This window comes from Acromyrmex echinatior, chromosome 2 (genome assembly GCF_024713525.1).
Source record: "Acromyrmex echinatior isolate Ae372 chromosome 2, ASM2471352v2, whole genome shotgun sequence".
NCBI lineage: Eukaryota > Metazoa > Arthropoda > Insecta > Hymenoptera > Formicidae > Acromyrmex > Acromyrmex echinatior.
In genome coordinates, this window is record NC_141853.1 from 23,762,138 (window position 1) to 23,777,567 (window position 15,430).

General features: G+C 38.9%; 1 protein-coding gene across 1 annotated transcript in view; it reads left to right on the forward strand.

Annotated features, from left to right (window-relative positions):
* LOC147910662 (uncharacterized) overlaps positions 1-15,430 on the forward strand; it is a 446,179-nt gene that overhangs the window by 44,361 nt on the left and 386,388 nt on the right. The gene's annotated exons all lie outside the window — the stretch shown is intronic.

Below are 15,430 nucleotides of genomic sequence, written 5' to 3' on the forward strand. Positions count from 1 at the left end.
TATAAAATCACGTTCAGTGCGGGATACGCTGGAACGTGATCGTTTATCACCGCTATCGAAGCGGCGCGGCTACCGTATGTGCATAAAGCGTGGGTGCGACGCGTCGTAGCAATTTGTACCATACGAATTGATGATAAACCGCGCGGTAACGCGAGTTGCAGCGCGATTTATATCAAGGTTGGCGACAGGCAGAGAGATACCGTGAATCACCGACCACGTACGTTCACGGCTCCGATATTCAGAATCGATTCACGGCCGTACCCGGCGAATTCGAGCGATAGATCTCTCTCGCCTCTCCAAGCGAGATATATGCGCTTCCCTTAAAACGTGCTCCGCACGTCAGGTGAGCGCCGTCGTGCATTTACAACTGCAACGGTGCGAATGGGTAAACTGTTTCGGGCTACCAGCGATAAGACCTCGTGTTTTGCCGTGAAGACGCGCAGTCGTGCGGAATATATTTGTCGCTGATGCTGTTTTATTCTTTACCGGCATTTAATCGCTCCTAGCGATCGCGATCCCGTATGCTGTGTTCATAGTTTGACTTGGAGGTAGGCATCGTTGACCTGGAACACCCTGTTAGACTCTGTCAGGCTTATAGAAAGATACTCATAGATGTACAGATTACAATTACGCAACGTGTATAGCGCAGCTTCCCACACTATGGTTCGAAGCCTCTTAACGAACGTCTTAAGATAATGGATGCAGCACAGAAGAGAACGGTCGAACGTACAACATATTCAAATATGGTCTCGCTTATGCTCTTCACGCCGGCATGGCAATTCCAGGCCGAGCGCCGTCGCGTCGCGTCGCGTTGCGTTGCGTCGCGTCGCGTCGTCTCGGCCGCAGGAAGCTCGTAAAAAAAAAAGGACCAGGTCTCCGGGTAAGACCGGTGGCGGTCGTGTAACGACTCCACGCCTCACCTCCTTTTTCGTAGCCTTCTCCGTAGCCAGAATGCACTCCCGTTCTCGGCATTGCATTCAGCGGAAATATTAAAATGCCCCAGCGGCCGCCGCACATGACAATAAGTTGTTCGCGCTTTGGACGTGCTCTGGATACCGGGCGCTCGCTTTTAAACCACCATCCGCATACGTGCAACCTTACCGCGTCTCTCCTCCCTCTGCCATGTTCCTCTTCTTTCCTCGTCGACGCCCTCACCGCTTGTCTGTCGACCATATTTCGTCGGGGTGTCCCCTGGGGATTGAAATGCATACGGTGCGCATCCTTTCCGGGAAAATTCAAATGAGTCTCCCGACCCGACCACAGCGAGTCTCCACGTCTTCGCGTTCGAGCGGTGACGAGATTTGGAAATCCGTTCGGCTCACACTGCGGTAGATCGTGACAATGAATCTTATACTTGTTAAATATAACTTCAGGACTTTAACTTCAGATGCGCATAAGCAAAGTAAAAGAATTTTTAATTAATTGTAAAGAAAAGAAAGAACAAGAAAAAGAAATTTATTATAATATTTATAATCATTAATGTAGCGGTTTATGCGCAAAAGGGGAAAGATATTTCCGTTTTATTATGTTATATTATATTCATCTTATTGTCTTAGGACAATGGAAGTTGCAACGTCCGTTTCTTGAATCACATATATCATGTATATCTGCCGCGTCTTCTCTTACGCTTATATCGCTGCAGTCAACATACAAGTCAATGAAACGAGAATAGGGATGAGTTATAATGTCGGAGAGTAATCGCTTACATATACCTATTTATAGTCACAAATATAGTTATTTATATAAAACTCTAAAACAATAATCAATTTATTATAAATAGCAATAAATGATAATTTGTAATATTATTTCAGCTTCAGTTTATGATTGCGTTTCAAGATAATAAATGGCGCGTTTAAGTATATAATAGAAAGATGTTTAGAAATTACATAAATATTCGGCCTAGCTTTGACTATATTGGCTCTTCCTTTACTTATTTAGACTTTGAAACTAAAGAAAGACCCTATAAATTAAAACGTAACTCTAACTTTAAAACCCTTTAAATTTCTTTCCCATTCACTGAATTATAAGAATATTTTCTGAAACTTTTGAATTCTATAGATATCGGAAGCTTTTATTAATTTTTCACATATTGTAAATCAACATTGACAATTAAGTCGAAACTTTTTTAAACTTAAATATTTGAACGTACAAAGTGAAAAATAGGTTGGTTCTGGTGTTATGAAAAGAAAAGGTTAAACAAAGAAAAGGTAAAAAACGAAAAACTTTAGCTTCCTCAACTTTCACTTTACTCGCCATAAAATTCACTAACGCGCTAATCGTTCGTTCGATTTGTCACCGCCAGTCGCGGCAAAGGTTACCTGCGATGACCCCCTTCGTTCCCACGGACGTTCACCGATCAGCAGCTCGTACTTCTCCCGGCTGGTCATTAACGCGGTATGTTTCGAGCCGATCAAGCCAGCCATTTGCTCCCGACGTCGCTAGTTAAGTACATCCACCGAAGCCTAAGATGCTGCGTTTAGAACGAAGACTGGGACAATCGTAGTCTGATAAAAACGGGAACGAGGCTATTCGGAACCTAATTAGCGGTTTGGGTAATGCATGAGCATGGGGCCTAACCCATCCTTAGTTTTTTTCAATTGCCTTTTAATCTTCGCTTTTAGTTGAATGTCTGAGTATCTGCTTGGACATCTGTTTTTATTCAAAATTAAATATTTTATTTCCAAAAGTCATTCAGATATAAGAATTTCAAAAGAAATAAAGGATATTATTTGTTATTGAAGTTGAATCATACAGATTGGACGAGAATCTTTATAAAATAAGAATAGTGATACATTTCTCTCAAGCTCTTATTTATTTTGCGAAAAAGAGAAACAATATGAAGAAATCAAATTGCTCTCGTTTGCCGCGCGGGATTCTTCGATTGCCTTTAGCCCGCGAATCCTTCCAACGTGAGAAACGAGCCTTTTCCCACTACTACTATTATTACTACTACTACTACGCCGAAAGAGAAGGCGGTAAAGAGATCGCGCGGAATGCATGTGAAAAAGTGCAATCGCGGATTCTGTATCTTGCGTTTCAAGTTTCGAAACAACATTCGATAGAAAAATTGGTGTCGTGCGCTATCGCCTTCAGCCATAAACGAGCCAAGCTCGTTAACTGCCACAGGCTTGATAAATGTAATGTGAAATGTAGAGCTCCACATCTTGTATTTATCCAGGATAGTAATAGATAATATTTTTACTATAATATTTTTTATCTTATACCTCTTTTTAATTTTATGGCATAGAGACCGAGAGGCAACAGAATGGGTAAACGAAAATGAACTCAGTTTAAATTTTTATTTAATATAAACGACAATTGTCAACAGTGCGCATTATTAAGAAGAAAAACAAAGAGGAAAAACGAGAAAAAGAGAGAAAAAAAAGGAAGAAGAAACTTTTAAGAGATATGCATATATAAAAGAATGCGTTTACTACACTAAAAGAAAAGATTGGTTGCTGCAACAATTTAGATAATAAAATATGCCATAGCATTTTTATATGTCTACAGCAACCAATCTTTTTTTTCAGTGTATGAAAATATCATGTACATTATGTTACATGTTATGTATGTTATATTAAAAAAATTAAAGTAAAAATAAAAATTATTTATTCTCTCTCTCTCTCTCTCTCTCTCTCTCTCTCTTTGATTTTGCTCTGTCTATTTTTGTCTATTTCGTTCCCACTGTAATAATATAAATAGGATTTTCAGATGTTTTATTTATTTTTTAGATGTTTATTTATTTTTTATTTTATTTCTATATAAGGTAAAGGTATGCATATTATATTATTATTGTTACCAAAAATAACGAGACGTTTTTAATTACATAATCAAGAGTTACACATGCGGATGGAATTTCTGTGTAATGCCAAAGAAATACATAACAGATCGACTTGCTCGTACTCGCCGTGCTCCATTTCGAGATACGCCTTGACTTTACGGAATGCTCGTATTATCTGCGGAAATTGGTTCTAGCGAACGCGAGGTCAGGAAAGACCGTGCCGACGCGAGGATCGCGTGCAGGACCGACTACTCATCCACACTCACGTATTAAACATAAGTGCCACTTACCTATGCCTGATCCTCACGAGCCGCGAGGAGCATCTTTTCTTTTTCCTCTTCGCCTTCTCTTTCTACTCTCAGAGACGCCCCGTGCCTTCTTTCCCGCCGCTCTTCCTTCTTGCATTTCGAAACCCCCGTTGTTGACTCCTTTACCTGCCCTTGTTGCCATGTCCGTTAACTTTCTGGTCTTTCTCTATTTTCTCTTAGATCTTTTTTTTCGGTTATTTAATAAATATTAAAAAGAGTGCTCGTAACAGTAGCTCGTAACAGTGCACCTCAAACGGAATGTATGTCTTTGATGTCTGACACAGTAAAGGATTTTTCAACGCAATATGACTATGTACAACAGGATAAATAGCAAGGGTAGTCATAAATTAGAACGGCTTGATTTTTTCCTCGAATAATGTAATGACGTTTAAGGAATAGGTCTGTTTTTTAACCTTACACTATAAGGCTGCACTGAAATTGTCTATCTTGCTTTTGTCAAATCTTGAACATATATTTATTTTTAAGTACTAGATTAGCCACAGAAAACACCGAATATATCATTTGTTGGTACATTGTTAAAACCATAGATTTTCAATAAATTTGTCAAACGAACAAAAAATTCATACTCGTAATAAGAACTAACTCTCTTAACTTTTTAAGGTTTGACCTTTTTTTTAAAAAATGAGACATATATTGTCTATAGAGAAAAAAATAGTTTCATTGAATAAAAAAATAAAGTTAAAACATTGATAAAAATTGATAGATCCAAATGGTGAATCTAATGTAACAAATCCAAGAAATAAAATATTATTAAATTGTAATGAAATTGTTTATTATGTGATTTAAAAATTATTTAAGAGATAGATATGATAAACTGCTGATGTGAAAATAAAAAAATATTGTAGCGTATTGTTAAATATTATTATAATTAATGTTTTATTAATAAAATTAAGAATTCATTGACAACAAGACATATACTAACAAAAGTTATATTGAAAAATTAAAAAAATTTTCGCATCTAATATATATTAATCAATAAAATTTCTTCATTAATACTTGTTTTTTCTATCATTAAAATACGAAAGAGTTAAAAATTATGATCATTTATACATTCATAATGCACAATAAACAATTTCTTTAAAACAAGTTCTAATTGAACCTAATAGCTTAATACTTATTAAATATATAATTTTTTAAAGACGACATCACTATATAGTATACGTATTACTTAAGATGTTAAAAGATTGAAAAAGGATTGATTGCGTAATTCATACATTTTATATTATCAAGCGACGCGATAGCCAAGTGCATAAAAATATAAAACGGATTGTTTGACGGTCGCTCTTCAAAATTGGTCAGAAACTAAAACCGCAATCAAAAATCAAAAAACACTTTTATTATATAATGTCATCGATATCTTTCGATTGCGACCAGTCCGAATAAAATTAGTGCAGCCGATACCGAGATCTGGAGATCGTATCCCGAAAAGAGACTATTTCAGTTTTTCAAATTTTTTTCAATCATACGTGTTAATTAAAATTAAATTAGCAACGAAAGTGAACCTTGATGTGCGTACGGATGTAATTTATGTACGAGACAGATAACAGGGAAAGGGCGAGAGAGAGAGAGAGAGAGAGAGAGAGAGAGAAAGCGCATGCGTGCAAAAGGGAAAGATTGTGGAAAAACAAGAATGTAAAAGAAAGAAAGTGAGAACAAGGAGAGAATGAAAAGAGACGAGCAGCAAGATTACAAATCTTAATATTAAATCCATACTGTCATCAAAAATTTGTTTTAGTGATAATATTTATAAAGTTAACGGTACAATTCTTCATCATGGTAAAAATATAAACGGAGAACATATACAAATTGCGAGCTAAAGGTACAAAATGGACATTGTAATTGATTGAAAAGTTGAAATATGTAAGTGGCCTTTTTTGAAATGCTAAGAGTATATATATTTTTCTTAGATCAAATATAAATAGTTATATTATCAGTTAAATTATCAATAAATGAGTTAAATCAATACAATATGACTTATAATTAAATATAAATTTAGAAAATAACAATTTAGAAATAATCTATATTCATTTTTAGAAAATTTAAATTCTACATTATTACATTTTCAAAAATTTACAAAAAGCAGTGAAATCCCTAAAAAAAATTAAAAAAAAAAATACACTAAGCGTATAAAAAAGATCTTGAATACATTTTTCTTAATAAAAAACGAATATGAAATAAATGTAATTAGTCAAGTATTTTCTTACGCAAGACACATAAGATAGACTGAAAGTGACTAAATTGTCAATATATTAATAAAATTATCAATGGATTATAGTGAAGAAAAAACTATATATTTCATATCCATTAAAAAAAAAATGTATTCAATATATTAAAAATTCTTTTATATATTATTATTATTTTTAGATATATCTGTTATGTTGCAATGCTGTGGAAAATAACTTCTTTATTTAATGTCCATCGTTCTGACATACTCGATACGAATTGCAGGTGAATGACGTATGAGAACAAGCGCAGCGAAAACTCCCAGGCTGTGGTTGAGCCCTTTTAGTCGATCACGTTGCGCAAAAGAGCTAGGGAGAAGGGCGAGACTCAGGGATGGTTCATTTTCACCTGAAGTTACCTTTGGCACACAATCATCCGCCATTAAGGCCGTCTGCAAAAATATCCGAAGCACCGGAATATCCCTTTACACGAGACGGCGAAGGAGAGCTCGTGGTATGGTATAACCCGTCCGCCCGAGTATATCACGAGCAGCCCTGGCATCTTGCGGCATGATCTTTCGAGATCGGGAGGGAAGAGGTCGGGGATCTCGTGGGCGGACGGCGCAGCGGGGAGAGAGAGGGAGAGACAGGGAGAGGGAGCGTGAAAATAAGATGGAGTCAAGAGACGAGAAGTATGAAAGAACATAGAAGAGAGGAAGAGTGGCGTGTCGAGAGGGAGGATGAACAGACCAGGAAGGAGGATGTAGAAAGCGAGGGCGAGAAAGGGAGAACGACGAGTGCTAGATCTCGGGCAACGATCGGAGATCATCTTCCCTCTTCGGCTGCACTCTTCATCCTCGATCTCTCGGGAAGCAGCGAGGACGAAAAGAATACGACAAGACGCTTCGCCGCCGCCGCCGTCGCCGCTGCCATTATCAAATTATTCACTCACACCGAGCACTATCTATCTTCGAAGCAGCGCGATCATAACGTGTTATTATTTGATCCTCACTTTGTTAGCGATCTGAGTTTAACAGCCAGTCGAGAGACGATATGTACCTGGCAGATCCTGCTCGCCCGATCTGGAGTACTTCTCACGATCTCGCGCGGCAGCTCTTCTGGTGTAAGTGAGCGAATCGCGCACCAGATAATATTACGTGAACGTTGCGCGTCATATTCCCCGTTAGATCGAAATTCAAACATGTGCACTGAAATCGATAAACGCCACGAATAATCCGTAGAGATCCCAGCTATCGATCGCGTACGGGGATGCTCACGTCTATCTGCGAGATCCTACCTACCGTGAATTCAATTCGTTCTGTGAAAATCTAAGCAGTATAAAATAAAAATGCAAAAACTTATTCTTTTTCAAGACATGCGAACATTTCTATTTCCCGATTAATCTCGTGATTGCAATAAACTTTGTACCTTCTTGCATAATCGGTATAAATCTTTATACATCAGACGTGCACAATTATACGTACATAATTATCAATATTTATATCGTTTGTGTTCTATTTGAGATTCTAATTGTTCCGTGTAATTCTTATAATTGTAAATACTCACGTCGAAGATAAGATGTTGAAACCTATATCTTAGAAACGATAAATAAATCACGATCAGGCAGTGTACATTATACTATACGTGATTCAATTTCGCGATATGTGTAACTATATAACGAACCGTAATTTCTATCAGTGATGGAGTTGGAAGAAGACAGTAAGAGAATGTCTCATGGATCAAGGTGATCCTTGCGTTTCACGATTATGCAAAATTGTTTTTGCAAGAGCCTTGTAAAAAATAACTTCTCGGATATGTTATATAAATGGTGCTTATAATATTAGAAAAAGTTATAAAATTAAAGATGATAAAAGTTATAAAAAGATTACTTCAATATTAAGAACGGTAAAAAAAGGTGGTGAAACGTATTTCAATTGAGTGTATAAGAATCGCATTAGCATTACGTATAGAACGCATTTGAGCAGCGCAACGTCATACGGCTTCAGCATGACGACGGAGCCGGTTGATTCAAATCAATCGGTAAAATCGAAGTCATTGTTTGGCAAAAGGCACTACTAATTCTAAACGTTTCTAACGATCTCTCTCTCTTTGATATTCGGCCGGCGTGCGCGAAATGGTGGCTTGGACTGGCGCAGTGTCCGGTCGCTTGTCAAATTCGATCACGTAGCGCTTTAACGCTTTACATTGAACGGCGCGCGTGCTTTGTGTAAAACGATGCTCGTAGGGGAGGCTTCGAACGTTAGCGCGCGAGCACTCGAGAGCGCAAGAAAGGTGCGTGCGTACGCATAGGTACGAGACGTGGGTGTTGAGACGTAAGACAAAGTAGTTTCCAAGGGGAGAAAGAACGTTTCTAGCTCCTTGATGGAATTTATGGGGGACGCGCGATCGATGACGATCAGCCATCGTCTAAATAATTTCGAATTGCAACGATTGCCCCGATCGCGTTTATTCATTCACCACGATATCGTCTTTGAGCGTGATCAAGTTTCCTAAGATTGAGTGAGAAAATTTGAATTCTGTCCAAAAGAGTGATAGTTTTAGTTTTCTTACGTCCGTATTAATCCTATTTCATTGTGTTTTTATTAGATTTGTACGTAAAAATAATTGCACACAAATCTACGAATTGATAGTACGTATAATATGAATTGGCTAGAAGCTTCATTAAGAATTTAAAGGATTTTGATATAAACTTATTTAATTTTTTTTTTTAATTGTATTTATTATTTCTTTTTAAGTGTAGCTAATTTTTGTAGACCAATAATTACAAGAAATTCGGCAATTCTTTTGAAAATTTTTATGAAATACTGTTGTAAAATTCTCAGAAGAATTGTTAAATTTCTCATAATATTGGATTACAAAATTAAATTAACATATTTAAATACGCCGTAAACACGCTGTTTTGAAATATTATTGGAATACTAACTGAACAATTAAATGCAAGTGTAACATTAATAATATTGCTATGCTAAATTGCTCTCTCAATAAAATATTTGACGATTTCTAGATCAGGATAAAAATACAAAGAATTTCCAAATATTATTGAAAGTATATATAAAAAAAAAAAAATCATAAAATTTGATCTGGAAATCAGAGAAAAGGAATTTATAATATCCCTGAGCTAGTACATAAGAATATTCCTATTGTATGTGTGAACATTAATATTCTATTTAACACTCGCTCGTTTCATTTCTAATGTAAGCATTCTTATGTAACGGCAACGATTATCAGTCACATAACAACGTTTTCGTAATAGCGATAATCCAATACATTCCCTTCGAATTTTTGTTGGCATTGCGATGTAGACTCCGAAATCTGAAAGCGCGTCACGACACATGTAATATCGAGATTCGGAGAAGAATTACTCGGTGTCGGACCATTCTTTATCGTCGTCCCCTACGACGAGCTTTTTCGTCGCTCGAGTAAGGAACGTGCGCGGCAATATATCGAACGTGCGGCTCGACCGGGACTCGCGCCCGTGAAAATCAATTGATATGTGTCACGACGCACCGAAAGCTTCCTTGAAAACGCACCGGATGCGCTGAGGGGGTTCTCGGGCGCGGCGACAGGCATTGTCTCCGGAGCTCCTTCTTTTATCCGACCGACATGTCGAATGCTGGATGCATAATAATTTATTGTCCCATCTCAGAATTCACTGTCCGCATCCACGGACCCTCTTCCTCGCTTCCTTTCTCCTCGCTCTTCGTACTCGCGGCGCCTGTTCGGCGCCTGTCGGCGAGAAACATTTCCGACCGGACCGCAACGGGAATCGCTTCTGAGCGAGAGCGAATTGGCGCCAGGATGATCGCGCCGGATAAACGCATCACACTGCGAATACATCTTTTTTAAACCTCCGCGAATCTGGCCGACGGAGTACGTCTCTCGATATACGAAGCGAATGTAATGGTTCACTCTCGCGAAATGAAATGTTTCGTTACAGCGTGGCGGCCAATTAGATAAGGTGATTGATTAACGAATCGTTCCGCGAATAATGATAGGGCACGCGTGCACGCGCGCTGTAGAATACTGTTTCGAGGGAAAGGGAGACGACGATGAAACGAGGAAGGGGAAGAATGCTGGATGCTGGTGGTTCATGGCACGGCGGATCCATCACGGCGCGGCGCTCGAGCGAGATGCGTCGGTATGCGTGGGAGTTTGTGGCTTTCGATGACCAGGAAGTGGGTGTTCCCGCACCCCATAATTCAGCGCTCGCGCGCACGTGTGTGTTGCGCTCGGTTGTGGACCCGGGCCTGCTCGCGAACTGCGATCGGACCGGCCGCATTCGCGTCTCGAGTCGAGTCAGGTCGAATGAAGTTGTCGGGGCTGACGCACCGAGAGCCAACGTGGAAAGATACAAATGCGCCCGTGCGAGCCTGCGGTTATAACAAATCGTCGGCGTGTATGTGCGCCGAGAAGCTGCGGGTCGAGAGGAGGATGCGTGAACGGCACGCGAGTGCGTGCATGCGTGCGTGCGTCTGACGAGATCACGCGCAATCTTTGACACCGTCTTTCCGATCAGTCCCTCGCATGTGTTCGCCGATCGATTCGATTTAATCCTTTGGCAGGTATCACCGCGGTATCTCGATCTCTTTAATCTTATCGATCCAGCGCCAGCGACGTGTTACGTATCATTCATCACGACGATTCTTAATCCGTTGATATCTGGAGGTTACTTGCTGTTTTTAGAATAAAAACTTATAGTCTTGAAGATTTATAAAATTCTTATTATTGGGATTCATTTCTTATCCATTTCTTAGATATCGGATTTCTTTAATATACGTTTTATTTTTCGTGTCTTCGTTCCTGTTTTTGTGAAATTGTAAAATAAAACTTTTCACTCTTTAAAACTTTGGCATTTACGTTATATTAATCATGCTTAAATTATTCCGCTATGTATATATATCTAAAATATATTTCATGATTGCTTATAGCAATACAATTGATGCGAATGCTCGTGAGTGAAATCACGACTAATTGCAAAAGTGCTTGATCTAGATGATGCCCGGTAAAAGAGGCAGGCATCGTTGACTTCCAAACAGCTACCCGGATCGATTCTTGATTTATACCCTTGGTAACCAGTCGATATTCGTGATCTCAAATAGGAATTAAAAAATGTTCCGGTAGATAACAGTAAGCAGGAGTGGCAGAAAAGGAAATGCAAGGTCTAGATCCACAAGGCTGCGATCCGGGCAAGTGAGGAAGAGACGAAGCTATTCTACGATCGACTTCGGGACGCTTTCGAGGCCCGATTCGAACCGGCGGCTATCTATGATCGTGCTGGCAACCAATTACGTTTCCTGAACCGGAAAACATCGGTATGTATTCCACGGAGGTGCACCCAGAGCCTCAAATTATAAATCAGACGATAACCCTGTCGGTTTTCTTCCTCCGACTTCGTTCCTCGTTTCCCTCCCACCCTCTCTCGCTTTCTCTAATCTATCTATCTACCCATCTGCTTTTCTCACTCTCTCTCTCTCTCTCTCTCTCTCTCTCTCTCTCTCTCTGCCTTTCTCAGTTCCGTGGCGTAGGAGAGAGGCTTCTCGTGGCCGATCGCGAAGGCTTTTAAGCTCGTACATCACCGGTGGGTTACGCCCCCCGTATTTGCTTAGTCGTGCAAACGGGGAGGCGCGGATAAGGGCCGAGATGAAACAATTAATAATCCCCACGAGGCCACGAAACACCAACACCATGGGCCAGATGTTTCATGCTTCTTACTCCTCGGTCTGTCTCTTCTCCCTCTTTTCGTTTCGTTTCTGCCGTTCACCGAACATCGCGACGTGAACGAAACGGAAACGCGGAACGTTTACGCGGAATTTAATAATACAATCGATAAAATACATTATGTTGCACGATGAAACTTTCACAAACGGAGTTTTCCGTACGTTCGTTGTGAATTTTGTGTGGGCGCAACTGCTTGTTAATCGCAGAATTTACCGATTTACAACACTATTAATTTACTTATGATATATTAGAGACTCGACGCTACAGTGTGATAGAGAATGACGTAGTGTGATTTATCGTGCATAACCGGACTCTATTGAAATGCTCCTTTTTATATTGAAAAGATGCAAATATACAGAATTAACATAGGCGCCGGTTTATATCTTAATGTTTCATCTACAGCTGCGCGTTTAAAAATTACAGAAACAAAAATGCGGTTCTGGTGCCTCGAGCTAGTGCCTTTCCGCCGTCGCGGTCTTCGACACGGTCACTAATGTTTTTATAGGCCACGCGTAGCGAGTGCAATAGCGACGTTTGAAAAATGATGCTACCGCGGGGTATACCTCAGCGTCTGCTCTCGGGATATCTTAATTATCAAGCAAAAATTAATTACTGTTAACGCCCACCACGGCTGCACGCCCGGACGAAGGCGGCGAGGACTCCCCCGTAGGCCATTCGTAGGAGTATAAGGTGACTCGCGCGTTGTCTCGCAAGTTGCCACGATGTTTCTGATCTCATTTCAAAGCTATCCATCTTTTCATTCGTTCTCTCCTGCTTCTCTCCTCCGTCGAAGGATATGCAAATTCAAGTGGGCAAGATGCGTATGCGGGTTAGAGTTTCGGTTTCGCAAGAATTATTTCGCGATGTCCCACACTCGTAAAATACATATAAGTAAATATCGCGTTTAAATATCGTGTAATAAATCGCGATTAATATCGTATGACCTCTATATTTTTTCGCCCGTGTATGAACTAACTTGTAAGCGATGCGAGAGAATTTATCTCGCCAGGAGCGAGGCTAATTTCCGAATTATGCCGCGTCCGAAGCGTATCGAAGGCATGGTGTTGTATGACTCGGGGGAAACGCATGGGAATTATTATACAATCTTGACAATACTCGCCGTCGACTGGGACGCTTTCGTGGAAGCGTATCAGCGATACCAGTGCGGCACGAAAGAGGAGAGTAACACGAGTAATTTCAACGATGGAAACGGGGTCCGGCGCTCGCGCGATCCCGGGTGGTGTGGGAGTCTCGGCTTTGGGTTCAAAGGTTCGCGATTATAACATTCCGGGCATGCCGTTTCGTGTGCATCAATTCGGTACGCCAGTTCCCTCTTTGCGGAGTTCCCTCTTCACAACGCCGCGTGCGCGAGAGCGAGTCTTCTCTCCCTCTTGCCCTTCTTGCTTGCCCGGTTCAGTCCGTTCCGGACGAACGCGAAACCTCGTGGAAGAGCATCACGCTTGGTACCCTCCCCCCTCCCCTCCCCCCTCCCCCTGCGCTTATACTCGTACTCGAGAGAACGAGCGTGCAGTCTGATCCTTTCCAGGAAGGACCTGTTATCCGGGAATCGATAAACGCTCTCACTTACTTTTCCTCACCCCCTTTTTCCCTTCTTTCTGTTCTCCATACACTCGTCAATTGCACAAATCGTTTTTAAAATTGTATAAGCATGCGATCGGTACTGCAGTATTGGTTGGTCCTACCCTGTGTTCTATTAATTGCTTGTTAACTTTCATAACTTTACAAGGTGTTTATTGTTTGGAAAAACTTGGAATTTTTTTTTCAGCAAATTTATTTTCTTATTCTGATTCTTCCAAATTAGGAATTTTCCAGAACTCAAGCAAATTTTTTTTGAATATTACTTTTAAATTTAAATTTTGCCTCTTTCTCACTAAAAAATTGTATTCTTAACTTAAGAAATATACTTAAATATTTTACTTACGTATATAATGTTTTCCTCTAAAATAAACGGCGAAACCATCTCCTTAATTTAAGAGGGAAATCATCTAAATTATTATATTTTTAATAGAAGAACATACAGTGTGTGTGATGTCCTATTTTAATTGATGATATTTGAGATCATCTCAAATATCTTTTGAACAATACATTTTAGAGAAAAATGTGACAATGTTTCAGACAACGGTTGCATAGTTTTAAGGGGGACATTATTAAAAACCGCGTGAAGCGCGACGATCGCCTTCGAAAATCAAGAATATATTATTAATTTAAGAGGAAATATTTTTATATCTGTTAAGAGGAAATATTAAGTACATCTTTCAAGAATACAATTTTTTTCGATGCTGAAAACGTTTCTTTGATCATTTTTTCTTGACAATGCAAAATTCTCATTTAAAAAAAAAATTAGTGTAACAGTAAAAAATAATATTCATCGTCAGCAGAATAGAGTAGTTGATACTGTAATAAATCTTTGCTGTACTATTCTATAAATTACGTATCTCTTTCCAATTGTAAAAATTGATAGAGTTTCATAGAATCCCTGCGTTCTGATAATTTTCAATATATATAATTATTTGTTTTGTCAGTACTTCAATTTATTTCAAAGTTGCATTAAAAAATTATCTAGATATATATTTGGAATTTTGAATAAAATTATCTAGATCTAGAAAATATGTAAATTCTCAAGGAATTTTTTTAAAGATTTTAGTAAATATCCTATTTTAGGTTTGTGATATTTGTGATATTTTGCATAAAATGCGAAATAAATAATAATTGGAGAGGAATCTATGATACTTAATTACAAAAATATGGTACGTAATTTTACGTGGTGATAGATTAAGTGTATCGAATCTTTTTAAAATAAAGTAGAAGTAAGGTGTTAAATAACAATAGTAAAGGTCATGCGCGATAGAATTTTCGAACCTTGACTTTATCTCATAAGAAATTGTGCGAATTGACATAAATCGAGATTACAATTTCATGATGTCAATCGTATCTCATGTCCGGGACGTGTACGTACGCTGTAAACTGGATCACTGGGGAATTTATAGCTTGCGTTTTATTCAATGGCTTTATCGCTCCATTGTCTCATGGCATTTTACCGAGTCGGTAATTTAAACGCTTGAACAGGCGAGATCGCCAATGGTGCTCGCTGTTGTCGACAGCATTTGAAATTCGCGAACGCAAGTAAAATACGTCGTACCTAATTAAGAATGGACACTGGTTTTCTAACTAGCAAATTAATTATTGAAATAAACTCTTTTTTTTCTTACATAATTACATTATTTAAAAAAAAAATCCTTCAAAGTAAAAGATAATTCTCATCAGTCTTATTACTGTAAATATTAATTAGAAAAGATTCTTCTTCTATCAATTATCATAAAATACTTTGAAAAGCGTAATATCTTTTAATATAACATCAGCGAGCTCCTCGTGAAGATCATTTCGCGCTTCCGCAGGAG